The 23,221-nt window shown below is 48.2% G+C and overlaps 1 protein-coding gene and 2 long non-coding RNA genes across 3 annotated transcripts in view; 1 reads left to right on the forward strand and 2 right to left on the reverse strand.

Annotated features, from left to right (window-relative positions):
* Positions 1 to 12,826, reverse strand: part of LOC140419027 (uncharacterized) — a 30,634-nt gene extending 17,808 nt beyond the window's left edge. Inside the window, exon 1 of the long non-coding RNA XR_011945488.1 lies at positions 12,690 to 12,826. This is a non-coding gene — a long non-coding RNA (uncharacterized lncRNA). The remainder of the gene's footprint in view (positions 1 to 12,689) is intronic.
* LOC140419035 (uncharacterized) overlaps positions 1 to 23,221 on the reverse strand; it is a 529,091-nt gene that overhangs the window by 472,637 nt on the left and 33,233 nt on the right. The gene's annotated exons all lie outside the window — the stretch shown is intronic.
* On the forward strand, positions 1,241 to 12,062 carry LOC140419026 (uncharacterized). Its single transcript, XR_011945487.1, has 3 exons — positions 1,241 to 1,259; positions 2,420 to 2,535; positions 10,602 to 12,062. It is a non-coding gene; the product is annotated as an uncharacterized lncRNA (long non-coding RNA).

Here is a 23,221-nt window from a genome sequence, read left to right on the forward strand (position 1 = left end):
TCTGGATCGCCCAATCTTGGGCGTCCAATCTAAGCTCCAGCCGCTCAATTGACTCTTTTATTGGGTCCAAGCAGTCCAGTTTCTGCTTAGCAAAGCCTTCCTGAATAACTTGCATCAGCTGCTCCAGAGACTGCTGGGTCGACAAACCAGAGGTCCGGTCCTCCGCCGTGCTGTCTCCTGCTGCAGCTTCAGCCCAAGCCTTCTCTGTCTTTCTGTTTCTGCCTTGACGAGCACGTCTAGTCCTTCTCTCCATTCACCAATGTGGGAATTCAGTACACAATTGCCTCTGTCATCAGTTTTACAATTCAAGTCCGGTAGAAAATTGGGGGTAAAGGTCCAAAATGCTGACTCGAGTGGGAGCCAGCAAATGTGTGACTTACTCCTTCATAGCCGCCACCAGAAGTCCTCTTCTTCCCGCTGTTACCAGACTCCTAACCAACCCTCTTATGGACTGACCTCATTGACACTACACCTCCGTATGCTTCACCCGATGCCGCTGCTTACATAGTTACATTGTGTGCCTTGTGTTGCCCTATTATGTATTTTCTTTTATTCCCATTTCTTTTCATGTACTTAATGATCTGTTGAGCTGCTCGCAGAAAAATACTTTTCATTGTATCTCGGTACACATGACAATAAACAAATCCAATCCAATCCAATCCAATGATCAGTTGAATCCTCGTCCACACACAGAACACGTGTACAGTCTTTCCTTGCTGTCAATGGTGTGATGTTCTTTCAGGCTGTGAAACTGGTTAAATCTCCTTCCACAGTTAGTTCACTGGAACTTTCTCGCTCAGGTATGTGCTGTGTGTGTGTCGGTGCTTTTCCAGTCACACTGATATTTGAAATCTTTGCCCACTGACAGAACAAACACATTGAAAGTTTGTGCTTTTTAGGTCGTAATGAATTGAGTGACACCGTCAGATCTCAATATGATGATTGGTTCGAGTTGCCCAGCTTCAATGGGCACTAGGACCCGGCTGGGAACAGAAACCTTCAGGGCCCGCCCAGGGCCTTCAGGGTCCTGTTGCGTCACCAAGACGCCAGCGCATGCGCTCTGTTTCCCCAAGATGGCGGCTGTGAACCAGGGCCTGGTCCCGGGAGAGAGCTGACTGGCGGTGATGTGACCTGAGGATCACCACACCTCAGGCAAGGGGCCAGGTTGGGAAGGCGGTGCCTTCAGGAATAACTGGGAAGGTGATGTTTGGTCAGTTGCTGCAGTCTGTGTAGTGAAGGTGCTGTCACAGTGGTGTGAGGTGAGGAAGTACAGGATTATCACTCAGCAATGATCAATTAAGGGGAATGTAAATCCAGCTCAGGCTGCTTTCAGATTGGAAAGGGAGCTAAGGTGTGTCCTTAGAGCTGGTGAATGTTGGGGCTTTGGCACTTTCTCTATAGACTGAGGGCTGAGCGGTAACAGGCCTGGGTTACCGGCCGCCATCTTTACAATGGACAAGGTGCCGCAGGGCACATGCGCTGCGAGCCGGATGCCAACTCTCCCGGATTCACTGACTGGAGTCTCCAGGATTTTATTTTTTTGATTTTTTTTCATAAATTTAGAGTATCCAATTCATTTTTTCCAATTAAGGGGCAATTTTGTCTGGCCAATCCACCTACCCGGCACATCTTTGGGTTGTGGGGGCAAAACCCACATAAACACGGGGAGAATGTGCAAACTCCACAAGGACAGTGACCTAGAGCAGGGATCGAACCGAGGGTCCTCAGCGCCGTGAGCCATCAGGGATAGCCCATTGTGCTGCCCCCGAATTTTATTTTGATAATTTGTGGAAGTCACTGGCTGGGTCAACATTTATTGCCCATCCCTAATTTCCCTTGAACTGAGTGGCTTGCTCGGCCATCTCGGAGGGCATTTAAAGAGTCAACCACATTGCTGTGGTTTGGAATCGTGTCAGCCAGACGAGGTAAGGATAGAAGATTTCCTTCACTGAAGGACATGAGTGAACAGATGTGTCTTTACAACAATTGACAATGGTTTCATGGTCATCAGTAGACTTGCAATGAATTCAAATTTTACCTTCTGTCTCGGTGAGATTCATACTTAGGAAATCATTAGGACAGTGAAAAATATTTTTGGATCTTTGGAAAATGATTAGGATAGTAAAAAATATTTTTTTGAACATTTCTCTTAAGCGGATATAAATTATTGAAAATGGGATAAAGGTTGTTTGGCTGACAGTCAAACACTGTCCTGTGAGGTAATGAGTCCTTTTGCTTCCCAATTGGCCGAGGATGGCGGTGTGTCACAAGGATGGATGTGTTGACCGATTAATGGCTGGAGGATGGGGGCTGGGTCATGTGATCAAACCTCCAGAAATACATTTAATCAAAGTTGGTGAGGAGAGAATGTTTTGAATTTCTATCCTAAACTGACAGTGAGGTTTCTGTAAATTTACAGGATACTGGAAGTGGAGGTTTAACAGACGGGAAACGCAAACCAAACGTCACATTGCAATCTGACAGAGTCACTCGGTTCATCAGAACCTGAATATCAGCAGCATCTGGGTGTGGAAGGTAAAAGGTTTGTCTGTTCTGTCTGTGAGTGAAGATTTCAGGTCTCACTGTGATTAGAAAAGCCCCGAGATTCACAAACCTGGAGAACTGTGTTCAGTTCTGGACAACAAACCTGAGGAAGGATAGAATGGCCTCGGAGGGAGTGCAGCACAGATTTATCTGAACCCCCCGGGGTTAAATTACAAAACTAGATTGCACAAAAAAATCTGTAATTGTGGGACAGAGAAAAGCATTCGGTCCATGCCAGCTCTCTAATCGACATGGTAGCACCATTGCTTCACAGCGCCAGGGAACCCGGTTTCTTTCCCGGCTTGGGTCACTGAATGGGTGGAGTCTGCACGTTCTCCCCGTGTCTGCGTGGGTTTCCTCCGGGTGCTCCGGTTTCCTCCCACAAGTCCCGGAAGATGTGCTTGCTAGGTGAATTGGACATTCTGAATTCTCCCTCTGTCTACCCAAAAGGTGCCGGAATGTGGCGACAAGGGGCTTTTCACAGGAATTTCATTGCAGTGTTAATGTAACAATAGAACATAGAACAGTACAGCACAGAGCAGGCCCTTCAGCCCTCGATGTTGTGCCGAGCATTGTCCAAAACCAAGATCAAGCTATCCCACTCCCTGTCATTGTGGTGTGCTCCATCTGCCTATCCAATAACCGCTTGAAAGTTCCTAAAGTGTCCGACTCCACTATCACAGCAGGCAGTCCATTCCACCCCCGAACCACTCTGAGTAAAGAACCTACTTCGGAAATCCCTCCTATATCTCCAACCCTGAATCTTATAGTTATGCCCCCTTGTAACAGCTACATCCACCCAAGGAAATAGTCTCTGAACGTCCACTCTATCTGTCCCCCTGATCATCTTATAAACCTCCATTAAGTCGCCTCTCAGCCTCCTCCACTCCAAAGAGAAAAGCCCTAGCTCCCTCAACCTTTCCTCATAAGACCTATTCTGCAAACCAGGCAGCATTCTGGTAAATCTCCTTTGCACCCCTTCCAATGCTTCCACATCCTTCCTATAATGAGGTGACCAGAACTGCACACAATACTCCAAATGTGGTCTCACACAATCATGTATAGTTGCAGCATAACCCCGCGGCTCTTAAACTCAAGCCCCCTTTAATAAACGTTAACACACTATAAGCCTTCTTCACTGCTCTATCCATTTGAGTGACAACCTTCAGAGATCTGTGGACATGAACCCCAAGATCTCTCTGTTCCTCCACATTCCTCAGAACCGTGCCATTGACCCTGTAATCCGCATTCAAATTTTTTCTACCAAAATGAATCACCTCGCACTTATCAGGGTTAAACTCCATCTGCCATTTTTCGGCCCAGCTCTGCATCCTATTAATGTCTCTTTGCAGCCGACAACAGCCCTCCACCTCATCCACTACTCCACCAATCTTGGTGTCATCAGCAAATTTACTGACCCACCCTTCAGCCCCCTCCTCCAAGTCATTGATAAAAATCACAAATAGCAGAGGACCCAGCACTGATCCCTGTGGTACACCGCTGGTAACTGGTCTCCAGTCTGAAAATTTTCCATCCACCACCACCCTGTGTCTTCTACGTGATAGCCAGTTACTTATCCAATTGGCCAAATTTCCCTCTATCCGACACCTCCTTACTTTCTTCATGAGCCGACCATGGGGAACCTTATCAACGCCTTACTAAAATCCATGTATACAACATCAACTGCTCTACCTTCATCTACACACTTCGTTACCTCCTCAAAGAATTCAATCAAATTTGTGAGGCAAGACCTACCCTACATGAATCCGTGTTGACTATCCCGGATTAAGCTGCATCTTTCCAAATGGTTAAAAATCCTATCCTTCAGGACCTTTTCCATTATCTTACCGACCACCGAAGTAAGACTAACTGGCCTACAATTACCAGGGTCATTCCTATTCCCTTTCTTGAACAGAGGAACAACATTCATCAGTCTCTGGCACTATCCCCGTGGACAGTGAGGACCCAAAGATCAAAGCCAAAGGCTCTGCAATCTCATCCCTTGCCTCCCAAAGAATCCTTGGATATATCCCATCTGGACCAGGGGACTTGTCGACCGTCAGGTTTTTCAAAATTGTAAATACATTCTTCCTCAGAACATCTACCTCCTCCAGCCTACCCGCCTGTATCACACACTCATCCCCAAAAACATGGTCCCTCTCCTTTGTGAACACTGAAGAAAAGTATTAATTCAACGCCCCTCCTATCTCTTCTGACTCCATGCACAAGTTCCCACTACTGTCCTTGAGAGGCCCTACCGTCACCCTGGTCATTCTTTTATTTCTCACATAAGAGTAAAATGCCTTGGGGTTTTCCTTGATCCAACCCGCCAAGGACTTCTCATGCCCCCTCCTAGCTCTCTTAAGCCCTTTTTTCAGCTCATTCCTTGCTACCTTATAACTCTCAAGCGACCCTACTAAACCTTGTTTTCTCATCCTTACATACTCTTCCTTTTTCCTCTTGACAAGACATTCAACCTCTTTTGTGAACCATGGTTCCCTCACACGGCCATTTTCACCCTGCCTGACAGGGACATGCCTATCAAGGACACGTAGTATTTGTTCCTTGAACAAGCTCCACTTTTCATTTGTGCCTTTCCCTGACAGTTTCTGTTCCCATCTTATGCTCCCTAATTCTTGCCTAATCGCATCATAATTACCTCTCCCCCAATTATAAACCTTGCCCTATCGTCCCTCTCCATTGCAATAATGAAAGACACCGAATTGTGGTCACTATCTCCAAAGTGCTCTCCCACAAACAAATCTAACACTTGGCCCTGTTCATTACCCAGTATCAAATCCAATGTGCCCCCCCCCCCCCCCTCTTGTCGGCCTATCCACACTGTACAAAAACTGCCCCATCCGAACTGTTCGACTTATAGAGGTTCCAATCAATATTTTGAAAGTTAAAGTCACCCATGACAACTACCCTGAGACCTCCACACCTATCCATAATCTGTTTTGCAATTTCTTCCTCCACATCTCTATTACTATTTGGGGGCCTATAGAAAACTCCCAACAATGTGACCGCTCCTTTCCTATTTCTAACTTCAACCCATATTACCTCAGTAGGCAGATCCTCTTCAAACTGCCTTTCTGCAGCCGTTAAACTATCCTTGATTAACAATGCTACTCCTCCACCTCTTTTACCACCTTCCCTACTCTTACTGAAACATCTATACCCCGGAACTTCCAACAACCATTCCTGTCCGTGTTCTAACCATGTCTCCGAAATGGCCACAACATCGTAGTCCCAAGTACCAATCTACGCTCCAATTTCACCGACCTTATTCCGGATGCTCCTTGCATTGAAGTAGACACACCTCAACCCATCTTTCTGTCTGCCGGTACACTCCTGCGGCCTTGATACCCTCCTCAGGACCTCACTACTCTCAACACTGGCTTCTGGACTACAGCTCGTTTTCCCAGCCCACTGACAAATTAGTTTAAACCCCACCCCCGAAGAGCCGTAGCAAATTTCCCTCCCAGGATATTGGTGCCCCTCTGGTTTAGGTGCAAACCGTCCTGTCTGTACAGGTCCCACCTTCCCCAGAATGTTTTCCAATTATCCACGTACCTGAAACCCTTCCTCCTACACCATCCCTGCAGCCACGTGTTTATCTGCACTCTCTCCCTGTTCCTCACCTCACGAGCACGTGGCACCGGCAACAAACCAGAGATGACAATGTGGTTTGTCCTGGCTCTCAGCTTCCTCCCTAGCTCCCTTAGTTCCTGGTTTAAATCCCCGTCCCTTCTCTTACCTATGTCGTTGGTACTGATGTGTACCACGACTTGTGACTGCTCCCCCTCCCCTTTAAGGATTTTGAAAACACGGCCCGAGGCGTCATGGACCCTGGCACCCGGGAGGCAACATACCATCCGTGAGTCTCTTTCGCTGCCACAGAATCGTCTATCTGCCCCTCTAACTATTGAGTCTCCAATAACTATTGCTCTCCTGCTCTCCCTCTTTCCCTTCTGAGCTACAGGGACGGACTCAGCGCTGGAGATCCGTTCACCGTGGCTTACCCCTGGTAGGTCGTCCCCCTCAACAGTATCCAAAACGGTATACTTGTTACTGAGGGGAACGACCACAGAGGATCCTGCACTGACTGCTTCCTCCCAGCCCCTCTCACCGTCACCGTCTTGATTCTTCGGAGTAACTACATTCCTGAAGCTACTTTCTATGACCACCTCTGCCTCCCGAATGATCCGAAGTTCATCCAGTTCCAGCTCCAGTTCCTTAACGCGGTTTCTGAGGAGCTGGAGATGGGTGCGCTTCCCACCAGTGAAATCAGCAGGGACATTGACGGCGTCCCTCACCTCAAACATTCATACTTGTGAGACTAATAAAGATTACTGTTATTATCTGGAGCAATCCAGTCAGTCTCATTCTCCTGCTGTATCCCTGTATCCTAACAGCTTTATTTCTCTCAGGTTTCTATCCAATTTTTAAAAAAATCATTCATTGGTGTCTATTTCTAAACTCCGTCATAGGCAGCAAGGTTCAGGTCATTGCCACTGGCTGTGTAAAAACATTCTTCCTCATACCTCCTGGACCATTTACATGCAGAGATACGGAGCAACGTAGAAAATAGCAGCAGGAGGCCATTTGGCCCTTCGAGCCTGCTCCACCATTCATTACGATCAGAGCAGATTGGGCTCAATAGTCTAATCCCGCTTTTCCCCCCATATCCTTTGATCCCCTTCACCCTCAGTGCTGTATCTAACTGCTTCTTGAAAACATGAAAGGTTTTGGTCTCAATTCTTCCTGTGGTGATGAATTCCACAGGCTCACCACTCTCTGGGTGAAGACATTTCTCCTCACCTCGGTCCTAAATGGTCTGTCATAGAACATAGAACATACAGTGCAGAAGGAGGCCATTCGGCCCATCGAGTCTGCACCGATCCACTTAAGTCCTCACTTCCACCCTATCCCCATAACCCAATAACCCCTCCTAACCTTTTTGGTCACTAAGGCAATTTATCATGGCCAATGCACCTAACCTGCACATCTTTGGACTGTGGGAGGAAGGCGGAGCATCCGGAGGAAACCCACGCAGACACGGGGAGAACGTGCAGACTCCGCACAGACAGTAACTCAGCAGGGAATCGAACCTGGGACCCTGGTGCTGTGAAGCCACAGTGCTAGCCACTTGTGCTGCCCGTGCTATCCCGTATCCTCAGACTGTGACCCCGGGTTCTGGACACACCCACCATCGGGAACATCCTTCCCGAATCTAATCTGTCTCGCCCTGTTAGAATGTTATAGGTTTTTTTTAAATATAAATTTAGAGTGCCCAATTCTTTTTTTTCCCCAATTAAGGGGTAATTTTAGCATGGCCAGTCTACCTACCCTGCACATCTTTGGGTTGTGGGGGTGGGACCCACACAGACACAGGGAGAATGCGCAAACTCTACACGGACAGTGACCCGGGGCCGGGATCGAACCTAGGTCCTTGGTGACGTGATGCAACAGTGCTAACCACTGAACCATTGTGCAGCCCACAGTCTATAGGTTTCTATGAGATTCCTCCTCATTCTTCTGAACTCCAGTGAATACAATCCTAACTGATTCAATCTCTCATACGTCAGTCCCACCATCCCAGGAATCAGTCTGGCAAAACTTTGCTGCTCTTTCTCTTTAGCGAGATCATCTTTCCTCAGATAAGGGGACTGATACTGCACACAATATTCCAGGTGTGGCCTCACCAAGGCCCTGTATAATTGCAGCAAGACATCCCTGCTCCTCGACTCGAATCCTCTTGCTATGAAGGCCAAAAAACCACTTGCCTTCTTTACCGCATGCTGTACCTGCATGCTTCCACACAAACTAGGAGCAGGCCACTCGGCCCCTCGAGCCTGCTCCTTACACACAAACTAGGAGTCAGCCCCTCGAGCCTGCTCCTTACACACAAACTAGGAGTCGGCCCCTCGAGCCTGCTCCTACACACAAACTGGGAGTCGGCCCCTCGAGCCTGCTCCTTACGCACAAACTAGGAGTTGGCCCCTCGAGCCTGCTCCTTACACACAAACTAAAGTCAGCCCCTCGAGCCTGCTCCTTACACACAAACTAAAGTCAGCCCCTCGAGCCTGCCCCTTACATACATACTAGGAGTCGGCTGCTCGAGCCTGCTCCTTACACACAAACTAGGAGTCGGCTGCTCGAGCCTGCTCCTTACACACAAACTAGGAGTCGGCCCCTCGAGCCTGCCCCTTACACACAAACTAGGAGTCGGCCCCTCAAGCCTGCTCCTTACACACAAACTGGGAGTCGGCCCCTCGAGCCTGCTCCTTACACACAAACTAGGAGCCTGCCCTCGAGCCTGCTCCTTACACACAAACTAGGAGTCGGCTCCTCGAGCCTGCTCCATTATACAATAATTTTAACCTCAACTCCATATTCCTGCCGACCCCGATAACCTTGCTTATCGAGAATCTATCCATCTCTGCCTTAAAAATATTCAAGGACTCGACTTCCACTGCGTTTTAAGGACGCAAGATCTAAGTCATAGAATCCCCACAGTGCAGAAGGAGCCCAAGTCAGCACCAACCCCCGAAACCCCCCCCATCCCACCCTGCCCCATCCTCACATCCCACCCAACGTGCACATCTTTGGAGATGAAGAGGCAATTTAGCACCTAACCTGCAAATCTCTGAACTGTGTGAGGAAACCGGAGCACCCGGAAGAAACCCACACAGACAAGGGAAGAATGTGCAAACTCCACACAGTCATCCAGGGTCAGGCGTGAACCTGGGTCCCTGGTGCTGTGATGCAGCAGCGCTAACCACTGTGCCACCTCCTCTTTTACAACCCTTGAGCGAAAAAAAAATCCTTATCCCCATCTGAAATGGGTGACCCCTCACTTTCCAACAGTGACCCCCTTGTTCCAGATTCTCCCACAAGAGGAAACATCCTCTCCACATCCACCCTGTCAAGACCCCTCAGCATCTTATATCGTTCAATCCAGGTTTTACCCAAAACTTTGAATCTGTGTCCCGGCTGCTTGTACGATCAGTGAATGGAAACAGTGTTTCTTTGTCCACCCGATGGAAACCTGGCATAATCTTGTGTCCCTGAATCAAATCTCCCCTCAACCTCCTTTGCTGGAACCATTCTGGTAAATCTCCTCTGCGCCTTCTCCAAGAATCTTCACATCCTTCCTGAAGAGTGGTGACCAGAGCTTTATAAAGATTCATAGAATAGAATTAGAACCATAGAATTCCTGCAGTGCAGAAGGAGGCCATTCGGCCCATCAAGTGTGTACTGATTCACTGAAAGGGCACCCTGCCTAGGCCCACACCCCTACCCTGTCCCTGCAACCCCATAGCCCCACCGAACCTGCACATCCCTGGATACTAAGGGGCAATTTATCAAGGCCAATCCATCTAACTTGCTCCCCTATCAGCCTCCCCAAACAGGCGCCGGAATGTGGCGACTAGGGGCTTTGGGGCTGGTACAGCACAGTGGGTTAAGACAGATGGCTTGTAATGCAGAACAAGACCAGCAGCGCGGGTTCAAGTCCCGTACCGGCCTCCCCGAACAGGCGCCGGAATGTGGCGACTAGGGGCTTTTCACAGTAACTTAACTGAAGCCTACTTGTGACAATAAGTGATTATTATTATCATTATTTTTTGGTCTGTTGGAGGAATCCTGAGCACCGGGTGGAAACCCACGCAGACACGGGGAGAAAGTGCAAACTCCACACAGACAATCATCAAGGCCAGAATTGAACCCGAGTCCTTGGCGTTGTGAGGCAGCAGTGCTAATCACTGTGCCACCGGAAGCATAGTTTCTGTGTCAGTTATGAAGCTCAAGGTCGAATTTGCTTTGCCAACTACTCTCTTAATATGTCTTGTAGATATACAAAATCCCTCTTCACCTCTTCCTCTCTCCTCCCAAAGAGGCCAGTTGGGTTTTTACAACAATCCAGCAGTTTTCATGGTGTCTTTTCCCAGTGCCGGCCCCACAAATGACCAGATTCACTCAGCTCAATTTCACAACCTGCCTTTGTGTTTTTGTGGGTTCTCTCTCACTCCCTATTTTCTGTTTTCAATCAGTTTCACAGGGTGTTCGAAGGTGAGACTTCAAGATCCGGAAACACAAACCAAGCATCACATCAGGGTCTGACAGAGTCCTCAATTTATCATTGCTGAATATCATGAGATTTTGAACATGGAAGGAAAAAGCACCGTTCACAGTGGGGAGAAACCATACTCGTGTTGTGTGTGTGGACGAGGATTCAGTCGATCATCAGGCCTCACAAGACACAAATGCAGTCGCACTGAGGAGAAACCGTGGAAATGTGCGGACTGTGGGAATGGATTCACTTATCCATCCAAGCTGGAAACTCATCGACGCAGTCACACTGGGGAGAGACCATTCATCTGCTCCACGTGTGGGAAGGGATTCACTCAGCCATCCGCTCTGTCCACACACCAGCGACTTCACTCCAGGGAGAGACCATTCACCTGCTCCACATGTGGGAAAGGATTTACTATTTCAGCCCACTTGCTGAGTCACCAGCTAGTTCACACTGATGAGAAACCGTTTCAATGTCCAGACTGCGGGAGGTGCTATAAAAGATCTGGGGATCTGATGTGCCATCAACGTGTTCACACTGACGAGAGACCATTCAGGTGCTCTCAGTGTGGGACTGGGTTCAGACGATCGTCTAACCTCACTGTACATCAGTGAACTCACACAGTGGAGAGGCCATTCGTCTGCACCAAGTGTGGGAAGAGATTCACTCAGTCATCCGACCTGCAGAAGCATCAGCGAATTCACACTGGGGAGAGACCGTTTCAATGTCCAGACTGCGAGAAGTGCTATAAACGTTTTGGGGAACTGTTACAACATCAACGTGTTCACACTGACGAGAGACAGTTTAGGTGCTCTCACTGCGGGACTGGGTTCAGACGATCATCTCATCTCACTGTACATCAGCGAACTCACACTGGGGAGAGACCATTCACCTGCTCAGAGTGTGGGAAGGGATTCACTCAGTCAGCCGAACTTCTGAATCACCAGCGAATTCACACTGATGAGAGACCATTTCATTGTCCAGACTGCGGGAATTGTTATAAACGTTCTGGGGATCTGATGCGCCATCAACGTGTTCACACTGACAAGAGACCGTTTAGGTGCTCTCATTGTGGGACTGGGTTCAGACAATCGTCTCACCTCACTGCACATCAGCGAATTCACACTGGGGAGAGGCCATTCGCCTGCTCCTGGTGTGGGAAGGGATTCACTCAGTCATCCGCCCTGCAGAAGCACCAGCGAGTTCACACTGGGGAGAGACCGTTCACCTGTTCCAAGTGTAGGAAGGGATTCACCACTTCATCCCTCCTGCTGAAACACCAAGGCCACAAATAACGACAGTGATTGGATTTTGCTGTTCCTCACAGACAGGACTGAACCATGTTCATTTGGGTCTCTTTCTGCTGATAACAAACTCCAGCCCATTTACAGGGGCTAATATTCTGGCTAAAAGTCTAATAAATTAGATTTGTGTGAAATATGCAGTGTGCTGAAACTTTTTAATTACTCTGACACAAGTTAGTTCCTTTTGAAGTAATCTCGCTCTCCCGTCTCTTCCATCCTCACCTCCAACAAGAAGTGTGAGGAGCTTCTTTGTGACTGAGATTGAGTAAATCCGATCAGCCGCCTCTGCTGCTTCCCTCCCTTCCACGAGCCCACCGTACCAAACTGTCTCTAAATGTCATCCTTTCCCGAGCCCTGAACCCTCATCTTTCTCTAGTTTCTCTCCCAGCTCCCCTCATGCCATCTCAGAGCTCATCTTGTCCATGAGACCCAGCTCCTGCTCCATCAACCCTATTCCCACTGAGCTACTGATCAGCCAACTACCCTGTGTCCACGGATATTGTCAACATTTCTCTCTCTTCAGGTACTGTCCCTCTGTCCTTCAAATCTGCCATCATCACCCCCTCAATAAAACAAACCCTTGACCCTGTCATCCTTACAAATTACTGCCCCATCTTCAACCTCCCTCTCCTCACAAACTCTTTGAACATGTTGTCCCTCCCAAATCCTTGCCCATCTTTCCCAGAATTCCCATGTTTGAATCCCTTCAATCAGGTCTCTGCCCTGTCACAGTGAAATACAAGAGACAAACAGAATCTTACCCGGAGAGAAAGACAGACAATCCGGGAGCTTGGATCCAACACGGATATGTCCATAAGACCAGAAGACTAGGGTAGCAGCACAGTCATTATTGAGAGACAACAATACCTGCTGGAGACAGACAGACAACTAAACAACACGAATCACAACACCAAGCTACCTAGACCCATATACCCGAGACAGGAAAGAGAATTGGAGACGGACTGGAAGAACTCAAAGACTCCAGACATATTAACCAAAGAAAACAGGTAGAACCAAGGAAGTTCTACCTGCTCCCTAAAATACCCAAACATCCAAACACATGGACAGTACCAGGGAAATACCATCAGACAGACCCACCGGGTCAAGACTGTGGGAGAGAAAATCCAACAGAATCATAGAATTTACAGTGCAGAAAGAGGCCATTTAGCCCATTTAGCCTGCACCGGCCCTCAGAAAGAGTACCCTACTTAAGCCCATCCCAGTAACTCACCTAACCTTTATTTGGACACTAAGCGGCCAATCGACCTTAACTCTTTGGACGGTGGGAGAAAACTGGAGCACCCGGAGGGAAGAGACACGGGGAAAATGTGCAAACTTTACCCAGTCACTCAAGGCTGAAATTGCTGAAACATCAACACACTGCTCCTGGTGGTTGATGGTATAGTGGTTCAATAAATATAATCAGTGGATTAAAAAGGTGTGTAATATATAGTAAAACAGAAAATGCGAGATTAACTCAACAGGTCTGGTAGTATCATCGAATCCCTAAAGTGCAGAAGGAGGCCATACGGTCCATCGCGTTTGCACCAACCCTACAAAAGAGCGTCCCACCCAGGTGCACTTCCCCACCCTCTCCCCATAACCCACTTCACCTTTGGACACTAAGGAGCAATTTAGCATAGCCAATCCATCAAGCCTACACATTCTCGTGGGAGAAAACTGGAGCAACCAGAGGGAACCACACAGACACGGGAAGAATGTGCAAACTCCACACAGTCATCCAAGGCCGGAATTGAACCCTGGTCACTGGCCCTGTGAGGCAGCAGTGCTAACCATTGCGCCACATCTGTGATGAGAGAAACAGAGTTAATGTTTGTTGTTCCTTGTAACAGTTCTGTGGAAGGATCAATGGATTCTAAAAAAGTCCATTGAAGTCGAAATAAGACGTTTTTGTCCATTGAAGCGGTTTGACACAGGAACAAGTTTCACTCTGTGTGAAGCTCCAGTTTCATTCACACACAGCCCACAGTCTGATTGGCTGAAGGACCAGAATCCATCCCGTCCTCCCAATCTTCCCGTTGGTCAACCCCTCTCAGACAGGAAATGAGGTTGCGGAACCCGTGCGCACGTGGCTAATGGGAAGAACTCAAAATGATGCAGTCTCAGCCAATGAGGGAGATCTGAGCAGCAACGCCCCTCATTCACTCCAATTGGGTGGAGGACCAGCTGCTGTCGTTCGGTCCTGCAGTCCCGCCTCCTCTTCCTATTGGTGCAAAGCTACTGTCAATCACTCGCCAGGCATTGTGATGTGGAGCATGCGCAGTGCGGCTCATGCCCACGGACAGACGCTTGTTTGTCTCATCTTCAAGCCATGATGTTGGGTGGGGTTACTGGATTATGGGGATAGGGTGGAGGTGTGTACCTTGGGTAGGGTGCTCTTTCCAAGAGCTGGTGCAGACTCGATGGGCCGAATGGCCTCCTTCTGCACTGTACATTCTATGAAATGTGGAGATGTAGGCGTTGCACTGGGGTGGGCACAGTAAGCAGTCTTACAACACCAGATTAAAGTCCAACAGGTTTATTTAGAATCACTAGCTTTTGGAGCACAGCTGAGGAAGGAGCTATGCTCTGAATGCTCGTGATTCGAAACAAATCTGTTGGACTTTAACCTGGTGTTGTAAGACTTCTCACTGTGCCCACCCCAGTGCAACGCCGGCATCTCCACATCCTGGTGTTTAGTAAATTACAGCATGATTTAATCAAAGACAGAGAGGAGTGATTTCTGCTGACTGGGGAGTAAGGACTTGGGACATTGCCTAAAAATTGTAGCCAGGTCACAGAACTCAGTGTGAAATGAGGAAACACTTGACACAAAATCTGGGACACATTTGGAATTCTCTCCCATAAATGACAATTCCTGTGGCAATCCCTGGTGAATCCACTATCTTTCATAGAATTTACAGTGCAGATGGAGGCCATTCGGCCCATCGAGTCTGCACCAGCTCTTGGAAAGAGACCCTACCCAAGGTCCACATCTCCACCCTATCCCCATAACCCAGTAAACCCACCCAACACTAAGGGCAATTTTTGACACTAAAGACAATTTTAGCACGGCCAATCCACCTAACCTGCACATCTTTGGACTGTGGGAGGAAACCGGAGCACCCGGAGGAAACCCACGCAGACACGGGGAGGATGTGCAGACTCCACACAGACAGTGACCCAAGCCGGAATCAAAACTGGGACCCTGGAGCTGTGCAGTAATTGTGCTATCCACAATGCTGCCGTGCTGCCCCCTTATTTGTTGCCGATCCCGAATTGCTCTAGAACTGAATGGCTTGCTGGTCTATTTCAGAGGGCAGATTTACTGCTGTGGCTCTGGAGTCACATGTAGGCCAGACCAGGTAGGGTTGGCAGATTTCTTAAAGGCCATTAGTGAACCAGATCAGTTTCGACACAACCAGTGTTAGCTGCATGGTCACCATTACTGATACTAGTTTTCACTGTTTTATGAATTGAATTCCAATATCTCCTCAGACCATTACCCTCGGGGACTCAGTAATACCCGCCCAGGCACATTCCCACTCCACCACCATCTCATCCCTGGCTCCCAACCTCCCGCTTTGGTCACAATCCCCGCCCCGCCCGGATTCACTTCTCACTCTTTGTGACCTCAATACAAACATGTTGGACTTTAACCTGGTGTAAGGCTTCTTACTGTGCCCACCCCAGTGCAATGCCGGCATCTCCACATCATGACCGCAACTGGACCGTCTTTTCCAGCTCTTGGGGCTCGTACGGCGCATGCTTCAGTCAGTGCTGAGCCCCCAGCCCCCCTTCTTTCACTCCGATTGGTGGGAGGACCAGCCGCTGCTGCTCGGTCCTCCGGCCCCGCCCCTACTTCCTATTGGTCTGGCCCTGACGTCAATCACTCCCCGGGCATTGTGACGTTGAGGATGCGCAGTACGGGCGGTGTCCAGGGACAGATGCTTGTTTGTCAGATCCACAGGCGGTGAGGGAAATGGCGGAATGGAGGGAGAGACGGAGCTGAGAGGTGGACGGGGAGGGACCTTGAGTTCCCGATGCGGCTCTGACACCGGAATAAGAAGCTGCCGGTGCCGGGTTTGTATCTGTGCGGCGGACGCGGAGGAACCGCGTCTGGAGTGAGAGGCCCGGGTTAAGGGCGCATGCGCGGTGCTCCCTGTCAGCAGGAGGAGAGAATGTTGTGAATTTCTCTCCTGGACTGACAGGGATGGATTCTGCAAACTCCTTTTACAGGGGGTGGGATGGCTGGATTTACACAGAAAACTCAAATCAAAGATCACATCAAGTTCTAACATTGCCACTCTGTTCATCAGAACCTGAACATGATCAGAATTTGAGTATAATTGAGCTCCAGGGCAGTCCCGCTCACTGCATGTGTAGTGGGTGTTACAGTCAGATCAGCCAGGTTCTTATTCGATGGTGGAGCAGGCTGGAGGGAGTGAGTGATGTCTCCCAACACAGACAGAAAGGTTCACTTTTCTCCTGGAGTTTGAGACAAATCAGTTTTCAAAATGGTGCAATTTCCGCCAATGAGAGAGATCCGGGCTCAGCTCCGCCCCTCATTCACTCTGATTGGTTGGAGGACCAGCTGCTCCTGCTCGGTCCTCCAGCCCCACTGCTGCTTCTTATAGGTCCAGAGATGCCGTCAATCGCAACTCTGGCTTTGTGAGCTGGAACACGTGCAGTGCGGGTTCTTGCTCTGGCTTCAGGCGGGTAAGAGGGGAGCCCAAACCCCACCCCCCCACCACCATAAGACCCATTGATTTTATTGTCAGTCTGCAGACAGGAGAACTGAACCCAGGCAGAGGAGAGGGAGGGAGAAAACGGAGTGGAGGAAAGAAATAGGTTTGGATTTCAGCCCCGGGAGAAGGGACAGTGTGTGGGATGGGGATTTACGTCTTTGACAATCACCATTTACAGGATATTCGAAGGGGATGATTTACAAACGGGAAATTCCTAAGCATCACATCAAGATTCAACAAAGTCATTCGATTATCAGGACCTGAATCTCATTGGCCTTTGGATGTGGAAGGAGAAATGTTTGTCTTCTGTCTGGGAAAAGATTTCAAATATCAGTGTGACTGGAAAAGCACCGAAACACATACACACACACACACGGGTGAGAGTGATCCAGTGAAGTGACTGGAAAGAGCTTTAACCAGTTACACAGCCTGAACAAAAATCACACCATTCACAGTGAGGAGAAACCATACACGTGGTCTGTGTGTGGACAAGGCTTCAACTGATCATCGAACCTGGAGAGGCAAAAGGACACCTGCACCATGGAGAAACCGTGGAAATGTGGGGAATGTGGGAAGGGATTCAATTACCCATCCCATCTCGAAACTCATCGACACAGTCACACAGGGGAGAGGCCATTCACCTGCTCCTTGTGTGGAAAAGGTTTCATTCAGTCACAACACCTGCAGTCACACCAGCGTGCTCACTCCAATAAGAGACATTTAGAATGTTCTGACTGTGGGAAGAGCTTTAAAAGCAGGAAGAACCTGATGCAACACCAACACACTCACACTGGAGAGAGGCCGTTCACCTGCTCCATGTGTGGGAAAGGATTCACTCAGTCATCCACCCTGCTGAGGCACCAGTAGACTCACACTGGAAAAAGGCCATTCGCCTGCTCTGTGTGTGAGAGGAGATTCATTCAATCATCCACCCTGCTGAGGCACCAGCGGGTTCACACTGGGGAGAGGCCATTCACCTGCCCTGTGTGTGGGAAGGGATTGACTTGGTTAAGCACCCTCGCTGCACATCAACATTTTCACATTGATAAATGACCTCTTGTTATGAATGTGAGAAGTGCAAGTGAGGTGCAGACACAACAACGCACTCACGTTGGTGAGAGGCTGGTCACCTGCTCTGTGTATGAAAAGGGTTCACTCAGTCACAGCACCTATTGTGAGAGCAGTGAGTTTATATGTGATTGCAGGGGCGGGATTGTGCTGTTCATCACTTTCACTGTTTGTTTCTGCTGTTGGTAAACTTCAGCCCCGTCATCAGGGTGATTAAAATTCGAGATGAATGTCAGCTAAGTCAGTCTTGGTGCAAATACACAATGTTATGTTCCATGTTCTCCAATGTAAGAGGAGATTAATCAATGTCCTGTCGCTGACTGCTTCATTTTTGGGTTCTATTCTCTTTTCTATCTCTATATTATTTCAGTTCTCATAGCTTCAGTTACTCTCATGGACAATTCCCAGCTCCTCATATCTTCCAGAGTGTGTCTCCTGGTTTAGGGGGCTGGGTTCAGCACAGTGGGCTAAACAGCTGGCTTGTAATGCAGAACAATGCCAGCAGCACGTGTTCAATTCCCATACCGGCCTTCCCGCACCAGGGGCGACCAGGGGCTTTTCACATTAACTTCATTGAAACCTACTTGTTACAATAAGTGATTATTATTATTATCCTACCACTGGGGTCCTGGGAAGATATTGGAAACACTCCTGGGATCAATAAATTCGAAACTGAGTTGGTTAGTTACTCTCGGCCTTTGAACTTCACCCTCTATTACACTGTCAGTGTGCTCCTGTACTGCTCTGTATTTAACAGGAGTCTGCAGACTGATGAGACTGTGTTACACTGACAGTGTGCTCCTGTACTGCTCTGTATTTAACAGGAGTCTGCAGACTGATGAGACTGTGTTACACTGTCAATGTGCTCCTGTACTGCTCTGTATTTAACAGGAGTCTGCAGCCTGATGAGACTGTGTTACACTGTCAGTGTGCTCCTGTACTGCTCTGTATTTAACAGGAGTCTGCAGACTGATGAGACTGTGTTACACTGTCAGTGTGCTCCTGTACTGCTCTGTATTTAACAGGAGTCTGCAGACTGATGAGACTGTGTTACACTGTCAGTGTGCTCCTGTACTGCTCTGTATTTAACAGGGGCCTGCAGACTGATGAGACTGTGTTACACTGTCAGTGTGCTTCTGTACTGCTCTGTATTCTACAGGAGTCTGCAGACTGATGAGACTGTGTTACACTGTCAATGTGCTCCTGTACTGCTCTGTATTTAACAGGAGTCTGCAGACTGATGAGACTGTGTTACACTGTCAATGTGCTCCTGTACTGCTCTGTATTTAACAGGAGCCTGCAGCCTGATGAGACTGTGTTACACTGTCAGTGTGCTCGTGTACTGCTCTGTATTTAACAGGAGTCTGCAGACTGATGAGACTGTGTTACACTGTCAGTGTGCTCCTGTACTGCTCTGTATTCTACAGGAGTCTGCAGACTGATGAGACTGTGTTACACTGTCAGTGTGCTCCTGTACTGCTCTGTATTTAACAGGAGTCTGCAGACTGATGAGACTGTGTTACACTGTCAATGTGCTCCTGTACTGCTCTGTATTTAACAGGAGTCTGCAGACTGATGAGACTGTGTTACACTGTCAGTGTGCTCCTGTACTGCTCTGTATTTAACAGGAGTCTGCAGACTGATGAGACTGTGTTACACTGTCAGTGTGCTCCTGTACTGCTCTGTATTCTACAGGAGTCTGCAGACTGATGAGACTGTGTTACACTGTCAGTGTGCTCCTGTACTGCTCTGTATTTAACAGGAGTCTGCAGACTGATGAGACTGTGTTACACTGTCAATGTGCTCCTGTACTGCTCTGTATTTAACAGGAGTCTGCAGCCTGATGAGACTGTGTTACACTGTCAGTGTGCTCCTGTACTGCTCTGTATTTAACAGGAGTCTGCAGACTGATGAGACTGTGTTACACTGTCAGTGTGCTCCTGTACTGCTCTGTATTTAACAGGAGTCTGCAGACTGATGAGACTGTGTTACACTGTCAGTGTGCTCCTGTACTGCTCTGTATTTAACAGGAGTCTGCAGACTGATGAGACTGTGTTACACTGTCAGTGTGCTCCTGTACTGCTCTGTATTTAACAGGAGTCTGCAGACTGATGAGACTGTGTTACACTGTCAGTGTGCTCCTGTACTGCTCTGTATTCTACAGGAGTCTGCAGACTGATGAGACTGTGTTACACTGTCAGTGTGCTCCTGTACTGCTCTGTATTTAACAGGAGTCTGCAGACTGATGAGACTGTGTTACACTGTCAATGTGCTCCTGTACTGCTCTGTATTTAACAGGAGTCTGCAGACTGATGAGACTGTGTTACACTGTCAATGTGCTCCTGTACTGCTCTGTATTTAACAGGAGTCTGCAGCCTGATGAGACTGTGTTACACTGTCAGTGTGCTCCTGTACTGCTCTGTATTTAACAGGAGTCTGCAGACTGATGAGACTCTGTTACACTGTCAGTGTGCTCCTGTACTGCTCTGTATTTAACAGGAGTCTGCAGACTGATGAGACTGTGTTACACTGTCAGTGTGCTCCTGTACTGCTCTGTATTTAACAGGAGTCTGCAGACTGATGAGACTGTGTTACACTGTCAATGTGCTCCTGTACTGCTCTGTATTTAACAGGAGTCTGCAGCCTGATGAGACTGTGTTACACTGTCAGTGTGCTCCTGTACTGCTCTGTATTTAACAGGAGTCTGCAGACTGATGAGACTGTGTTACACTGTCAATGTGCTCCTGTACTGCTCTGTATTTAACAGGAGCCTGCAGCCTGATGAGACTGTGTTATAATGTCAGTGTGCTCCTGTACTGCTCTGTATTTAACAGGAGTCTGCAGACTGATGAGACTGTGTTACACTGTCAGTGTGCTCCTGTACTGCTCTGTATTCTACAGGAGTCTGCAGACTGATGAGACTGTGTTACACTGTCAATGTGCTCCTGTACTGCTCTGTATTTAACAGGTGTCTGCAGACTGATGAGACTGTGTTACACTGTCAATGTGCTCCTGTACTGCTCTGTATTTAACAGGAGCCTGCAGCCTGATGAGACTGTGTTACACTGTCAGTGTGCTCCTGTACTGCTCTGTATTTAACAGGAGTCTGCAGACTGATGAGACTCTATTACACTGTCAGTGTGCTCCTGTACTGCTCTGTATTTAACAGGAGTCTGCAGCCTGATGAGACTGTGTTACACTGTCAGTGTGCTCCTGTACTGCTCTGTATTTAACAGGAGTCTGCAGACTGATGAGACTCTGTTACACTGTCAGTGTGCTCCTGTACTGCTCTGTATTTAACAGGAGTCTGCAGACTGATGAGACTGTGTTACACTGTCAGTGTGCTCCTGTACTGCTCTGTATTTAACAGGGGCCTGCAGACTGATGAGACTGTGTTGCACTGTCAGTGTGCTCCTGTACTGCTCTGTATTCTACAGGAGTCTGCAGACTGATGAGACTGTGTTACACTGTCAATGTGCTTCTGTACTGCTCTGTATTTAACAGGAGTCTGCAGACTGATGAGACTGTGTTACACTGTCAATGTGCTCCTGTACTGCTCTGTATTTAACAGGAGCCTGCAGCCTGATGAGACTGTGTTACACTGTCAGTGTGCTCCTGTACTGCTCTGTATTCTACAGGAGTCTGCAGACTGATGAGACTGTGTTACACTGTCAATGTGCTCCTGTACTGCTCTGTATTCTACAGGAGTCTGCAGACTGATGAGACTGTGTTACACTGTCAATGTGCTCCTGTACTGCTCTGTATTTAACAGGAGTCTGCAGACTGATGAGACTGTGTTACACTGTCAATGTGCTCCTGTACTGCTCTGTATTGAACAGGAGCCTGCAGCCTGATGAGACTGTGTTACACTGTCAGTGTGCTCCTGTACTGCTCTGTATTTAACAGGAGTCTGCAGACTGATGAGACTGTGTTACACTGTCAGTGTGCTCCTGTACTGCTCTGTATTTAACAGGAGTCTGCAGACTGATGAGACTCTATTACACTGTCAGTGTGCTCCTGTACTGCTCTGTATTTAACAGGAGTCTGCAGACTGATGAGACTGTGTTACACTGTCAGTGTGCTCCTGTACTGCTCTGTATTCTACAGGAGTCTGCAGACTGATGAGACTGTGTTACACTGCCAATGTGCTCCTGTACTGCTCTGTATTTAACAGGAGTCTGCAGCCTGATGAGACTGTGTTACACTGTCAGTGTGCTCCTGTACTGCTCTGTATTTAACAGGAGTCTGCAGACTGATGAGACTGTGTTACACTGTCAGTGTGCTCCTGTACTGCTCTGTATTTAACAGGAGTCTGCAGACTGATGAGACTGTGTTACACTGTCAGTGTGCTCCTGTACTGCTCTGTATTTAATAGGAGTCTGCAGACTGATGAGACTGTGTTACACTGTCAGTGTGCTCCTGTACTGCTCTGTATTTAACAGGAGTCTGCAGACTGATGAGACTGTGTTACACTGTCAGTGTGCTCCTGTACTGCTCTGTATTTAACAGGGGCCTGCAGACTGATGAGACTGTGTTACACTGTCAGTGTGCTCCTGTACTGCTCTGTATTCTACAGGAGTCTGCAGACTGATGAGACTGTGTTACACTGTCAATGTGCTCCTGTACTGCTCTGTATTTAACAGGAGTCTGCAGACTGATGAGACTGTGTTACACTGTCAATGTGCTCCTGTACTGCTCTGTATTTAACAGGAGTCTGCAGCCTGATGAGACTGTGTTACACTGTCAGTGTGCTCCTGTACTGCTCTGTATTTAACAGGAGTCTGCAGACTGATGAGACTGTGTTACACTGTCAGTGTGCTCCTGTACTGCTCTGTATTTAACAGGAGTCTGCAGACTGATGAGACTGTGTTACACTGTCAGTGTGCTCCTGTACTGCTCTGTATTTAACAGGAGTCTGCAGACTGATGAGACTGTGTTACACTGTCAGTGTGCTCCTGTACTGCTCTGTATTTAACAGGAGTCTGCAGACTGATGAGATCTGTTACACTGTCAATGTGCTCCTGTACTGCTCTGTATTTAACAGGAGTCTGCACACTGATGAGACTCTGTTACACTGTCAGTGTGCTCCTGTACTGCTCTGTATTTAACAGGAGTCTGCAGACTGATGAGACTGTGTTACACTGTCAGTGTGCTCCTGTACTGCTCTGTATTTAACAGGAGTCTGCAGACTGATGAGACTGTGTTACACTGTCAGTGTGCTCCTGTACTGCTCTGTATTTAACAGGAGTCTGCAGACTGATGAGACTGTGTTACACTGTCAATGTGCTCCTGTACTGCTCTGTATTTAACAGGAGTCTGCAGACTGATGAGACTCTGTTACACTGTCAGTGTGCTCCTGTACTGCTCTGTATTTAACAGGAGTCTGCAGACTGATGAGACTGTGTTACACTGTCAGTGTGCTCCTGTACTGCTCTGTATTCTACAGGAGTCTGCAGACTGATGAGACTGTGTTACAC

This window comes from Scyliorhinus torazame, chromosome 5 (assembly GCF_047496885.1).
Source record: "Scyliorhinus torazame isolate Kashiwa2021f chromosome 5, sScyTor2.1, whole genome shotgun sequence".
NCBI classification, from domain to species: domain Eukaryota; kingdom Metazoa; phylum Chordata; class Chondrichthyes; order Carcharhiniformes; family Scyliorhinidae; genus Scyliorhinus; species Scyliorhinus torazame.